This window comes from Myotis brandtii, unplaced genomic scaffold (genome assembly GCF_000412655.1).
Source record: "Myotis brandtii unplaced genomic scaffold, ASM41265v1 scaffold38, whole genome shotgun sequence".
Lineage (NCBI taxonomy): Eukaryota > Metazoa > Chordata > Mammalia > Chiroptera > Vespertilionidae > Myotis > Myotis brandtii.
In genome coordinates this window covers 2,513,179-2,526,272 of record NW_005364596.1, presented here as the reverse complement: position 1 = coordinate 2,526,272, position 13,094 = coordinate 2,513,179, and positions in this window count along the sequence as shown.

Here is a 13,094-nt window from a genome sequence, read left to right as displayed (position 1 = left end):
AGGACGTTTAACCCATTAGGTTCCTAATTAGTGTCCTCCAGAGAATTTTCTTTAAAAAAATATATATATATTTTTATTGATTTCAGAGAGAGGAAGGGAGAGGGAGAGAGAGAAACATCAATGATGAGAGAGAATCATTGATTGGCTTTCTCCTGCACGCCCCACACTGTGGACAGAGCCCGCAACCCAGGCATGTGCCCTTGACAGGAATCGAACCCGGGACCCTTCAGTCCACAGACCAAAGCCCTACCCACTGAGCAAACCAGCTAGGGCCAGAGTATTTTCTTTTACTGTGGAAAGTTTTGTTGTTTGAGGAAGTATAGGTATTAAAAACAGCTAATGGCCTGGTTGGTGTGGCTCAGTGGTTGGCCATCGACCCATGAACCAGGAGGTCCTTGTCAGGGCACATCCTGGGTTGTGGGCTCGGTCCCCAGTAGGGGGCGTGCAGGAGGTAGCCAATCAATGTTTCTCATCAATGTTTCTATCCCTCTCCCTTCTTCTCTCTGAAATCAATAAATACATTTTAAACAAACAAACAAACAAACAAACAAACAGCTAATGTTTATTGACAGCATACTGTGTGCCAGGCATAATTCCCAGAACACCTCATCTATCATCTCACTGCATTCTCTGAACAATGCCATGACGTTTGTAGATAAGGAAACTGACGCTCAGAGAGGTGGTCACTTGCCAAAGTTTGCACAGATACAAGGTGATTGACCTATGGTCAGCATCCAGAACCTCTGCACTTTACCACAATGGAGCATTCCAGGAACACATCTTTATTTCACCTCAATGAAACAACAGTCTTTTATTATTTATAAAAAAGAATCAACTACACTGTGGGAAAACAAAAAGAAGGAATTCTTACCATTTGCAACAGCATGGATGGAACTGGAGAGCATTATGCTAAGCAAAATAAGCCAGTCAGAGAAAGATAAATATTTGAAGAGTTATTACCCTTAAATTTTTATCCTCTACCACACTTCCCAAAGTTTTCTGTAGACTACTCATGATCTTACTTTCACTGGATGCTTATTTCAACAACAGCATAGCTTGCACTAAAGGTGTACCTTTCCCAAATAAGGGAGAGATGAACATGTTTATGGCTGGGACCTTTTACATGGAAACATTGAAAAGAGCAAAAAGTGACAAAAATAAGATCAGCTACCCAAAGCGGTATCAAAAGCAAAGTTCATAGTCACATATTTTTATCCTATATAATAAAGAGCTAATATGCAAATGGTCATCACACCCTCACACCGTAACGGCTCAGACACTCAACACTGGGGAGAAAGGAATGGGGACCAGCCAGGCACAAATGAGTTCGAGAGAGAGGATTGGGGACCATCCAGGCTGCGGCCCGGGAGAGGGACAAGCCATCCGCCCCGTGGTCCTGGGTGCCAGCACCTGCGGCTGTGGCCCGGGCAAAGCCGCCTACCCATGGTCCCCTGCAGCTGCAGCCGGTTTGGGCGAAGCCGGCCCGGGTCCTGGGTGCCTGCGGCAGGTCAGAGGGAGGGAAGCCCGGGTCCTGGCTGCCTGAGACCAGTCGGAGGAGGGAATTTTGGGTCCCGGGTTCGGGGTGAGGCAGAGGCAGTTAGGGGTAATCAGGCCAGCAGGGGAACAGTTAGGGGCGATCAGGCAGGCAGTCAGAGGTGGTTAGGGGTGATCAGGCAGGCAGGCAGGTGAGCAGTTAAAAGCCAGCAGTCCTGGAATGTGAGAGGCAGTTGGATATCCCCTGAGGGGTCCCAGATTGGAGAGGGTGCAGGCCAGGCTGAGGGACCCCCTGCCCCTGTGCACGAATTTCGTGCGCCGGGCCTCTAGTGTATGTATATGTGTGTATATATATATATTGGAAATTGTTTTTAGTTCAGGGTCTGATTCTGTTTCTTATTTACTTCTTTACAAAATTCTCTGCACCATAGCTCTAGTCATACACCCATATTCACCTGCTGTAGCACTTACTACCTTTTATCAGTGTAGTTTCATCCATTTGCATCTGAGAAACAGGCACAGAATTTAGCATATGATAGGAGCTTGATTTATGTTTGAGAACTTAAGTAGAAATAACTTTGGGGGAATGCTTTAAACTTTACAAAATACATGCAAATCACTCCACTTTTTAAATTAATTACAGATATTTAACAAATTCCTTTAATTTGGTGGAATTTAGAATGTGTGTATGCACCTTTTCCCTGCTAGCACTTTTAGCTCCTTGAGGAAGAACCTGGTCATGCTCTCTCTGCTGTACATGGCATAGCGCTGTGGACACTGGAGGGTAGAGGTTATTTTTATTATTTGCTTATCTTCTCACATTTTTCTTTTCTTTCTAATCCTCACTGGAAGATATTTTCTCCAGTGATTTTTAGAGAGAATGGAAGAAAGGGAGGGAGAGAGATAGAGAGAGAGACAAACATCAATGTAAGATGTTTGCTTCTTTCACGTGCCCCTACCGGGGTCAGTGATCAAACCTTCAACCCAGGTACATGCCCTTGACTGGGAATCAAACCTGAGACCCTTTGATACTCTGGCTGATGCTCTAAGCACTGAACAGCATCAGGCAGGGCTTTTCACTTTTTAAAAAAATATATATTTTATTGATTTTTTACAGAGAGGAAAGGAGCAGGATAGAGAGTTAGAAACATCAATGAGAGAGGAACATCGATCAGCTGCCTCCTGCACACCCCCGACCGGGGATGTGCCCGCAACCAAGGTACATGCCCTTGGTCGGAGTCGAACCTGGGACCCTTCAGTCCGCAGGCTGACGCTCTATCCACTGAGCCAAACAGGTCAGGGCAGGGCTTTTCACTTTTATTATGGGACTTTTAAACACAGACAAAAGAAGAGTGAGTGGTGTAATAAACCTTTATTCACCCATTGATTAGCTTCACCTATTATCAACTCATGGCCAAGCTTGTCCCATGAATGCCCACTGCCGCTGCCCCACTCCCAGTCTGAATTAATTCGAAGTGAATCCCTGATGAGGTATATATTTATCTGTAAATAAATCTTTTTAAATATATAAATGTATTAGAATAGAGCTGTCAGGCCAGAACTACAGTATTCATTTGAGATTCAATAAATATCAGTCACATTTCCCAAATTGTTATGAAAGGCAACTCATACTATGTAAATATAGCTCAAATACTGTAATTCTAAACCTGTTTAAATTCCATCACCATTCTTCTCTTGACATGCTTACCTGAGACAAAAGTATTACTGCCCAGCTATATCATGTTTGCCCTCAGCCTCTGGGGTTCTCTGAAGGGCTTCTGTTGACTGAGTCATACCTGAAGCTCTGTCCTCTGAGACAATCTTGCTGTGAGGTTCCAATGGGCGGCAAGTGAAGCAAACCCAATGGACACCAACGTTGGGCATCATTTTCCTTATTGTTTATGAAGAGTTGATTGTTCATCTTTCGGAAAAACATAAATCAGCTGACAATTGTATAATTGTTCAGATTACAGCCCCATTGGGCAAACTCTGTGCAGAGTCACCTGCTTTAACTTTTTGAGATGCTGGCCTTTCATCCATTCAGCCAAGATTCCAGGGCTGTATTGGCAGTTTGGTTCTCTGGACCTGGCAATGGCCCCTGACCATTCAGGATGCAGTGGTTTATCATACTATTCGCCCCTCTAGGGGGGGGGGGGGGAAGAGTTGTGCTGCTGGTGATCACAAATAGCATCAGTTCCGAAGGGAACAATTATTTCATTTATTTTAAACTCAGTCTGAGTCTGATTCAAATAGGCAGGGGCTGAAAGGAAGGCTTTCTTCCCAGGGCACCCAGGCAGCATGCCAAGAGCCAGTACAGCACAGTGGCAGAGCACAAGGTGCTGGGGTCAGGTGGGTCTTAATATGACCTCCACCACCTACTTACTGTGTGGCATTGTACTTGACTTCTCAGTGCTATGGTCACACAGTAAGTAGTGCTATGATAACCTCTTGTTACCTGAAGCAAGATGTTATTATAGCACCTATATCATAGGTTGTCAGGGTATTAAATTTATTTGTTCAACAGATATTTAAGGAATACTACTAGTTGTCAAGAATTCTTCTAGATACCGGTGATATGATATTAAAAAAACATAAAGATTGCCCTAGCTGGTTTGGCTCAGTGGATAGAGTGTTGGCCCGTGGACTGAAGGGTCCCAGGTTCGATTCTGGTCAATGGCACATATCTTGGTTGCAGGCTCTATCCCCGGCCGTGGTGGGGGTGCATGCAGGAGGCAACCAATCGATGTGTCTCTCACATTGATGTTTCTATTTCTGTCTCTCCCCCTCCCTTCCACTCTCGCTTTAAAAAAAATTAATAGAAAAATATCCTTGGGTGAGGATAAACAAAAAACAAACAAAACCAAACAAAATAAAACATAAAGATCTAGCCCTCATGAAGATTATATTCTAGAGGGGGAGACATATCCAAACAAATAAGTAGACAACTATAGAATGCCAGGTAGACAAATATTATGAATCAGAGTAAGTTTATGGAGATTAAAGGAGTTAATGCAAGTAAAGCTCTGAACAAACAGTAGGTACTATTATTGCTTCCTGTAATCTAGGTCCAAAGGAACAACCTATGGCTTAGTTGAAGAGGAACCAAGCTTATGTAAAGACTCTCCATGCGCGAGTGTATGTGTGCTTCAGAGGATGAGAATAGTCATTCAAGTCAAATTGTAACTACATACATGAAAACTTAGTAATCGGATATTTTTAATGGTAGTTGGCAGCAGCAAGAGTCACTAGAATCTTAATAAAAGTTACAGAAGCAGGCAGAAGGGAGGGGAATAATAGCGGGAGCAGAGTGAAGATGACTGGATTACCAGGATTCGGGAACTGTTGAACGGCCAGTCTACCATGTATTCTGAGTGACTGCAAGGGCTGATCATTTAAATGCTACCAGGCTTCCTGGCTTTGTTTCCCTTTGGTACTTTAAAATAACTCCCTATTAACTGAAGCTACAAGAGCCAAATGCCCACTAGATGATGCTGGTCTACACACAGCTGCCAACCTTTGCTTGATAGAGCTCTGACCAAGTAGGGAGACAAGGTTCTGAGCAGGGGTAATCTTTCTTCCCATTCCCTTTGTCATTCCTGATCAGGACACAGCCTAGGAAATCTGGTGTAATGAGGAAAGCCCTGCAGAATCTAAAAAAAAATCTTCAATGCCAAAATGTGGTAGGGTTTTTGTTGTTGTTTTGTTTTTGTTAATCCTCACCCATGGATATTTTTTTCATTGATTTTTAGAGAGAGGAAGGAAGGAAGGAAGGAAGGAAAGGAAGGAGAGAGAGAGGGAGAGAGAGAGAGAGAGAGAGAGAGAAACATTGATGTGAAAGAGACACATTGATTGGATGCCTCCCACATATGCCCTGACCAATGCCGGGGATGGAACGCAAAACCCAGGCACATGCCCTTGACTGAAAATCAAACCCATGACCCTTCACTGTGCAGGCTGAAATTCTAACTACTGAGTCATGCCAGCCAGGGCAAGATGTGATAAGTTTTAACACCCCTACAAAGACTTAAGTTTGGAATTTGAGTCATAGCCCATAAAAGCCACTCTAGAATCTCGTTAAAGGCAAAGCTTGGGGCAGCTTATGGACTGTTTCAGATGCGGGAAAGTGGTCAGGTCAGACCTCCTGACACTGGCTTCTCTTGGCTACATGAGCCCTTTGCAACCGAATGGGGAGGGAGAGTGGGTCAGAGCAGTGTTACCTATTTCAGGTCTGGAGAGCAGTAAGAATGGCTTGGAAAATGCAGAAGTAAGTTGCAAGAATTGATTCATTCCCTTGGCATGTATTCAAATCAGGTCCCATTGAGCGACAGGGAGGCCTAACTCACCATGCTCACTGGGGAAGACAGTAACTCTTTCAGGGCCTTGGCTTCCTCAGTGGTAGAGGGAATCAAGTTTGGGCAAAGCTAGTCTCTTCTCATCTCTAATAGTCTATGAGTCTAGGGTGGAAAACCTATCCAACAGGCACCTTGGGTGACTTTATCCTACGGTATTTTATTCCTGGGGATGGGTCAAATGACATGAATATGAAACATACAATTTTTAAAAAATCAAGTTAATTTTAACTGTGTCACTGTTCAGCCTAGCTAGCTGAAGGTGACTCTTGTTTTGTGTCATATTGAATGAAGCAAGGGATTATTGTGGGTGGCAGAATCTCCTGCAGTTTCTCCTTTTAGCAAGCACCTTCTCTTCCTTCAAAGCTCACATCTTCATGCAGACTTCATTGCTCTCTGCTCAGTGTTCCCATAACCCTTTGACCATTACTGGGCTTATAACAGTGTATTGAATTAGTCTATAAGTCTCTCTCCCCCTCTAGACTTTGATCTCCTCTAAAGCAAGGTTTGAGCCTTATTTATTTTTGCATCCATTATTGTACTTGGAATCATATAGCTCTATCAGTGTTGTTGAATGATGAATGATATTTTACTTAAATGTTTATGCTCTGCTGACATGGAGAGACAAACTATAGGAGCAGGAAATCATATTACAGCCAGTTCCTTAAGAGTTTAATTAAGTCTGAATAGAAATCTTCCCCAATTGGATTTGGGAACAAAACTAAGAGGCAAAAGCCAAGAAGATTGAGACCCGATAACCTAGTAGAATATTGAAAAAGGACAAAATCCTATTGGCCTCTGTTGATTAGTTAATAGTGATAAACTGGGCAAACTCCTTCAGGTGGAGAGCCAGTCCTCCCTGAGCACGTACCAGCTCCTGCAGGAAGACTGCTGGCAGCCCATGCTGCTGAGGGGCTGAGGCGAGGGTCATCCAGTGGTGCGCCTTCCACACCAGAGGCCGACAGGGCACATGCGTGCCCTAATCCACAGCAAAGATGTTTTCATGCCAACATTTGAATTTTATTTTTCTGACAATTTACCAATTACAACAAACTGACTTATCATCTGTTTTATTTATAATTTATTTAGTAAATATTTATATTGAATGCTTATTATTTTCCAGTCATTATTCTAGGAACTGATAAAACAGTAAATAAAACAGACCAAAAAATCTTAATCCTCGTGGAAGACAGAAGATAAGTGAGTAAAATAAGAAATGCTAAGCAGGAAAAAAAGCAGAAGAGGGGATATAAATTTTTAGGGGTGCTTAGGATGGTCAATGAAGGGCTTTCTGAGAAAGCAACTCTCGAGTAAGGAAATGAAGGAAGTGAGGAAGTGAGCTGTCAGATGATTTGGGGAAAAGTAGGAAGAGCAGTAAAAAGGCCATTAGGTCAAGTTCAAGGAGTTTGTAAGGAGGTCCTGTGATTGGAGATGAGTGAGCAAGGGGCAGAGTAGTGGGAGTGAAAAGGCTAGAAAGACAACATAGGATTACGCTGGGCCTGGTAGGACAGAGCAGAGACTTTGATTTTAGTTCAGATGGGATGAGAGGCCAATGGAATGCTCTGAGCAGAAGAATGACTCTACTCGACATATTTAACAGGATCAGTTTGGCTGCTGTCATGAGAATTATCTTGTAAGAGCAGTTGCAGGAAGACCAGTTATGAGGAGAGTTGCAGTAACATAGGTGAGAGATGATAGTAGGTTGGACAAGGCTTGGGGCAGATACATGTCAAAGGCAGAACCGACAGAGGAGACTGAGAATGAGCAACTAGAAAAGAAGGAGGAAAACCAGGCAAGAGGGGATGTCCTGAAAACCAAGTGCAGAAAGTACTAGTAGCTAAGGCTGTCCTCCATCGCCTGCTTTGGAACATCCCACCACCATTTTATTTTCTGTCATTTAAAATCATCCAATTTTCTCTCCCTACTGAATTATTCCCCACATCAGCCTACAAGTATACTGCTAACTTTCCAATCTTAAAATAACTTGTCCCTTTGACTAACACTCATTTTGTTTCTCCATCCCTTTTTGGCAAAAATCCCTGAAAGTCTTGCATGTCCCCACTGGTCCAATCTCTGTTCTCCCATTCCATCACCAACACCATCACCGCCTCTCTGATACTGCTCTTCTCAAAGCCGCCAGTGACCTCCACATTGCTAAACCTACTGATTATTTCTCAATCCTCATCTCACTTGACCTAGCAGGATATATGACACAGTCAATCACTCTCTCCTCCCTGAAATACTAGTATGAACACAGACAGTTCATCCATCCACAGAAAGCAGAGAGATACTTTGAATATTGCCTGAGTTTCACCTGGCATTCAACTCTACAAGGTCCGATGTTCACTGGTTCATTCATTCATTCATTCATTCATTCAACAGGTATTTATTATGGATGTAAAATAGCAAGTACTTAATAAATTCCTGAACTGAATTAGCAGGCTGCTTCATGCAACGACTGCTTTGGGGAAGGTTACTTTACCTCCATGACTTCATTCGGTAAAATAAGTATAATAGTAGTACTGTTATATGTGATGAGGATTAAATTAATGCATGCAAAGTGCTAAGAAGACTGCCTTGAAAATGGTAAATTCTCAATAAATGTTAGCTGCTGCTTATTATTTTAATGTGTGTGTTTTAATTGATTTTAGAGAGAGAGGAAGGATAGAGAGATAGAAACATGGATGAAAGAGAAACATCATTGATCAGCTGCCTTTTGCACGCCCCCTACTGAGGATAGAGTCCACAACCAGGCATGTGCTCTGACTGGGAATTGAACTGTGACCTCCTTGTTCATGGGTCAATGCTCAACCACTGAACCACACTGGCCTGCACCTGCTGCTTATTATTAACAGAAGGCCATTTGGGTGTCAAATGAAGAATGCTGTTTTGAGGAGATTATTGATTCCTTCACCCCCTTCCCCACCACACACACACTCTTCAATTCAAGATGGATGAGTTTATAGTCAGCTCAGCTTTCCCTGACTTCAAAATTTCAGAGCTTTTTCCTTTCTTTTCATTATATGCTTCATATAATATTCTTCTGTTTCACATCATTCCCATTCCTGTCTTTCATTTTAGCAACTTTAGAATTCCTGTTTTTGTTCAGAGTATTCATTTTATTCTCATACTTCTTGCTCTCTCTAATGAGTCCTTGCTTCTCTTACATCTATAACTGGAGACAGGTTAAAAGACCCAAATAGAAAGTGCTTGATAAATTTTCTTTTATTTTTCTTTGTTCTCATCATTTCTTCTAACATGACTTTCTATTCTTGAGATCTATGATACAAGTTTAAAATGACTGGTGATTAATAGACTTTAATTCATTCATATGCCCCTAAACTGATGACTCTCCCAGGACTCAATACAGGATTTACTTATATTTGAGCTCTGTCTACAATTTTTTTTTCAAATCTCCCTGTCCCCATTAGTTCACCATACAGAATGGAAATCTCATCAAATTCCTGCCGACCCCACAGGAGTATTATAAAGGTTAATGAGGCAATTTCCCAGCAGTTCTTTGAGTGCTGAGAGTGTACGAATATTATTATTGCAAGATTATTGAGGACTTTCAGTGCTTATAAAATAGCAGACATTTCCCTCAGGCTATTAGATAAGAATTCTTTATTTTAAATTTCAGATTTTAGTGCATTCAGTTTTCATCTTTAGAGCTTGTTAAGCATTTCATTGACATTTGATGAGATGGAATTCTGAAAGTCTTATGTAAATTAGAATGTATCTGTGTAAATACAAATACTTATATGTATTTATTTATGTGTGTAAATGTTTATATTTCTATACCACATCAGTAATCTTATATATAACTAGAGGCCCGGTGCATGAAAATTCATGCACTGGAGGGGGGTGTCCCTCAGCCTGGCCTGCCCCCTCTCACAGTCTGGGAGCCCTCAGGGGCATATGCCTGGTTGTGGACTCTATCCCCAGTAGGGGGCGTGCAAGAGGCAGCTAATCAATGATGTTTCTTTTTCATCCATGTTTCTATCTCTCTATCCTTCCTCTCTCTCTAAAATCAATTAAAACACACACATTAAAATAATAAGCAGCAGCTAACATTTATTGAGAATTTACCATTTTCAAGGCAGTCTTCTTAGCACTTTGCATGCATTAATTTAATCCTCATCACATATAACAGTACTACTATTATACTTATTTTACCGAATGAAGTCATGGAGGTAAAGTAACCTTCCCCAAAGCAGTCGTTGCATGAAGCAGCCTGCTAATTCAGTTCAGGAATTTATTAAGTACTTGCTATTTTACATTCATAATAAATATCTGTTGAATGAATGAATGAATGAATGAATGAGCCAGTGAACATCGGACCTTGTAGGGTTGAATGCCAGGTGAAACTCAGGCAATATTCAAAGTATCCAAGGTCCCAGTTGAGATATTCTGACCACTCTTTGACCATCTTTTCCTCCTTGGGACTCTCCTTACCTTGGACTCTCCTTAAATTGCTCCCCATTGTTTCCATCCTGTCCCAAGCTCTTCAGGTATTTCCCTTACCCACTGAAACCATCTTTTTCTCAAAGTTCAAGTTCTCTGATCCACCAACACTTTCAACACTCCTTATATTCTCTCCTTAGTTAAAAATCAGTATTGTTCATGATTTAATCCTTAACACCCACGGTCCAAATTTGCCCACCAGAAACCATTCTCACTTGGCAGGAATCAAAGGCAAAGGTAGAGGCCCTAGGAACAGGTCTTCAGCTGGGTCTTTCCTGGGACCCTCCTCGGATGGTGTTAAATCCACTAGGTCAGCATGCTTACACACCCTTCGAATGAGAAAAGCTTAAAGAATATCTTGTATATGGAAAACCTGGTAGATAAGTGTGGGGACTCCATGCTCCCAAAGGTAGGGAACGTATCAAGATGGCAACCACAAAAACTGACATTTATAGACACATAGATCTCTGCTATCATTTTTTGCACATCTATGAAAAAAAATAAGAGCAATGATTTGTTGATTGCCTACTACGTTGCAGGAATTCTGCTAAGCATTCATATGTATTCTGTCATATACTTCTCACAAAGACCCCAAGGGACAAGAAAACTTCAAGGACGTACCTTGATTAACACAATAAATACGTGGAGAAAGCAGAATTTCAGCTCATTCTCCCTAAGTCCAAAACTGTTTTGAACTGCAGCCGGGTAACCCATGTACCTTCTACTTGTGATAAAGATGGAAACACTCCTGGCCCCAGGCTCTCCATCACATCCCTGAGGAGACCTTCACAGCAAAGGCTCTTCAGAAAGCCATGAAAGCTTCACTCATCTGTTGCAGTAATTACAACATTTGTTTTTCTGGAAACTCTTGTAAGTCAAGTCCCACAGGCCCCAGCAAGAGACACATTCCTGCTCTGGAGGTCAGGCAGCAGCATTAGCCTCAGCCCCATTGTTACTTCTTGTCACTGCAGTGACCCCGAGCAAACCACTGGAACACTTCCCTTCTCAGGCCACGCCACCCCGGGCGCAGTGATGGTAAGAAAATAGGCATCAACCCTAGCCCATGCATTGGTTTTCATTCCTGCAACTGGGGACACAGTGAGAAGTCAGCCGTCCGCAGCCTGGAAGAGGGTTTTCACCAGAATGGATCACGCTGGTTCAGCATGCAAAACTGTGAGAAATAAATGTCTGTTGTTTATAAAAAAAAAAAAAAAAGAAAAAAAAAGAAAATAGGAATCAAGCAAATTCCAGCATCTTCCTGAAATTTGAATTTCAATCCTTTTTAGAGAGGTTTCTTTCTGTTTACCCTCTCCCAGTTCTTATCCACTGACCAGGGACTTTACAAAGTGGTTTTTGTTTGCACTGGTCTCAGATGCTCTTGAGATGTTATCTCATTCCATCTAATGAGCTTCAAATCTCCCTCAGAGTAACCCCTTAAGGACAGGGACCTGGTCTTGCTGCATGCCCAGTGCCTAACTTTGTGCCTGCTACACAGTAGAAACTCAATAAATGTTAGCTGAATGAATGAATACGCTAGACTCCACTAAATTGAAGAAAAATAGCAAATTGCCTTAATACCTTGGCCCCAGGGTATTTGGGAATTTTGCAAATACAGATTTCCAGACCTTGCAGAAGATCTGTAGAAATAGAATCTACATGGCAGGAGACTGGGGAATTTGTATTCTTAATAAAAACACCAGATGCTTCTCAGTATTGGGTGAAGTTTTGAAACATGGCCCTGGGGTTTGGAATAAATATACTTCACCTGGGTCAGTGTCTCAAAGAACACTTTCTTCCCTGTCATTTAACACTCATTTATTGAGCAACTACTACAAAATTTCTGAGTCAATGCCAAGCATTTGACTTTTTCCTGTTATGTAACATTATTTACATTGATCCCCAGGCTATTTGTAGGTTAATTAATCCTTTCACGTATTCACTCATTCAACAAACACATATTGAAAGTTCTTCATATGCCAGTTGTGTCCAAATGTTTGGTGGGAAGAGGAAATGTTCACTGAAGTTATATCTCCGGGTTCCTGTCCAGCTGTTTTCACTGGGTTTGACAGGCAATTTATGGTGGTGGCAGAGAACTGAGGAGGAAGGAGAGGCAAGAAGAAATGTGGCTTGGCCTTTTGTCAATATTACAATATAGTTCTGGCACTGGCAGTGGACAGCCTCTGAGGGACTGTCCAGATTCCTTTATTGGCCACAATGTGGTTAGATAAAATATCACTTGTCCCTGGGGCTTGGTAATGATTACTTTTTCAATACAGAAAATTTGGGGTCGATGGTTAAAACTTAGAGTGATTTTTGTCCTGTTTGTGTAGGAAGAGTCATATAATCTCCAAATCTATTTTGTTCTTGCCTCTCTGCTTAAGACCCTCTCTTTAAATATGGAATCCTTGTCGGATGGCACTGTATTTTTAAGCACACCTGAAATGCCAGCTGGAATTGCAGCTCAACTCTGTAATCTTATGTGTTAATGAATGTTTTATTCGTGGGTGTAAAAACCAAGTTCAATGGAATAGGTGTAAACACCCCTGTACTCAGAGACCTGTCTTTGGAACTGGATGCCTCTGTTGCTGGTATCTGGGCCACTTTGGTGGCTCTGCAGAAGGACATACCCGCCCCATCTACTCTCCTCTGCAGCCTGTGCCCCTTCCCTGCCTCTAAACCCTTGACCTTCAGGGTTTCTCATTTTACTTTTTTAAAAAAATATATGTTTATTGATTTCAGAGAGGAAGAGAGAGGGAGAGAGATAGAAACATCAATGATGAGAGAGAA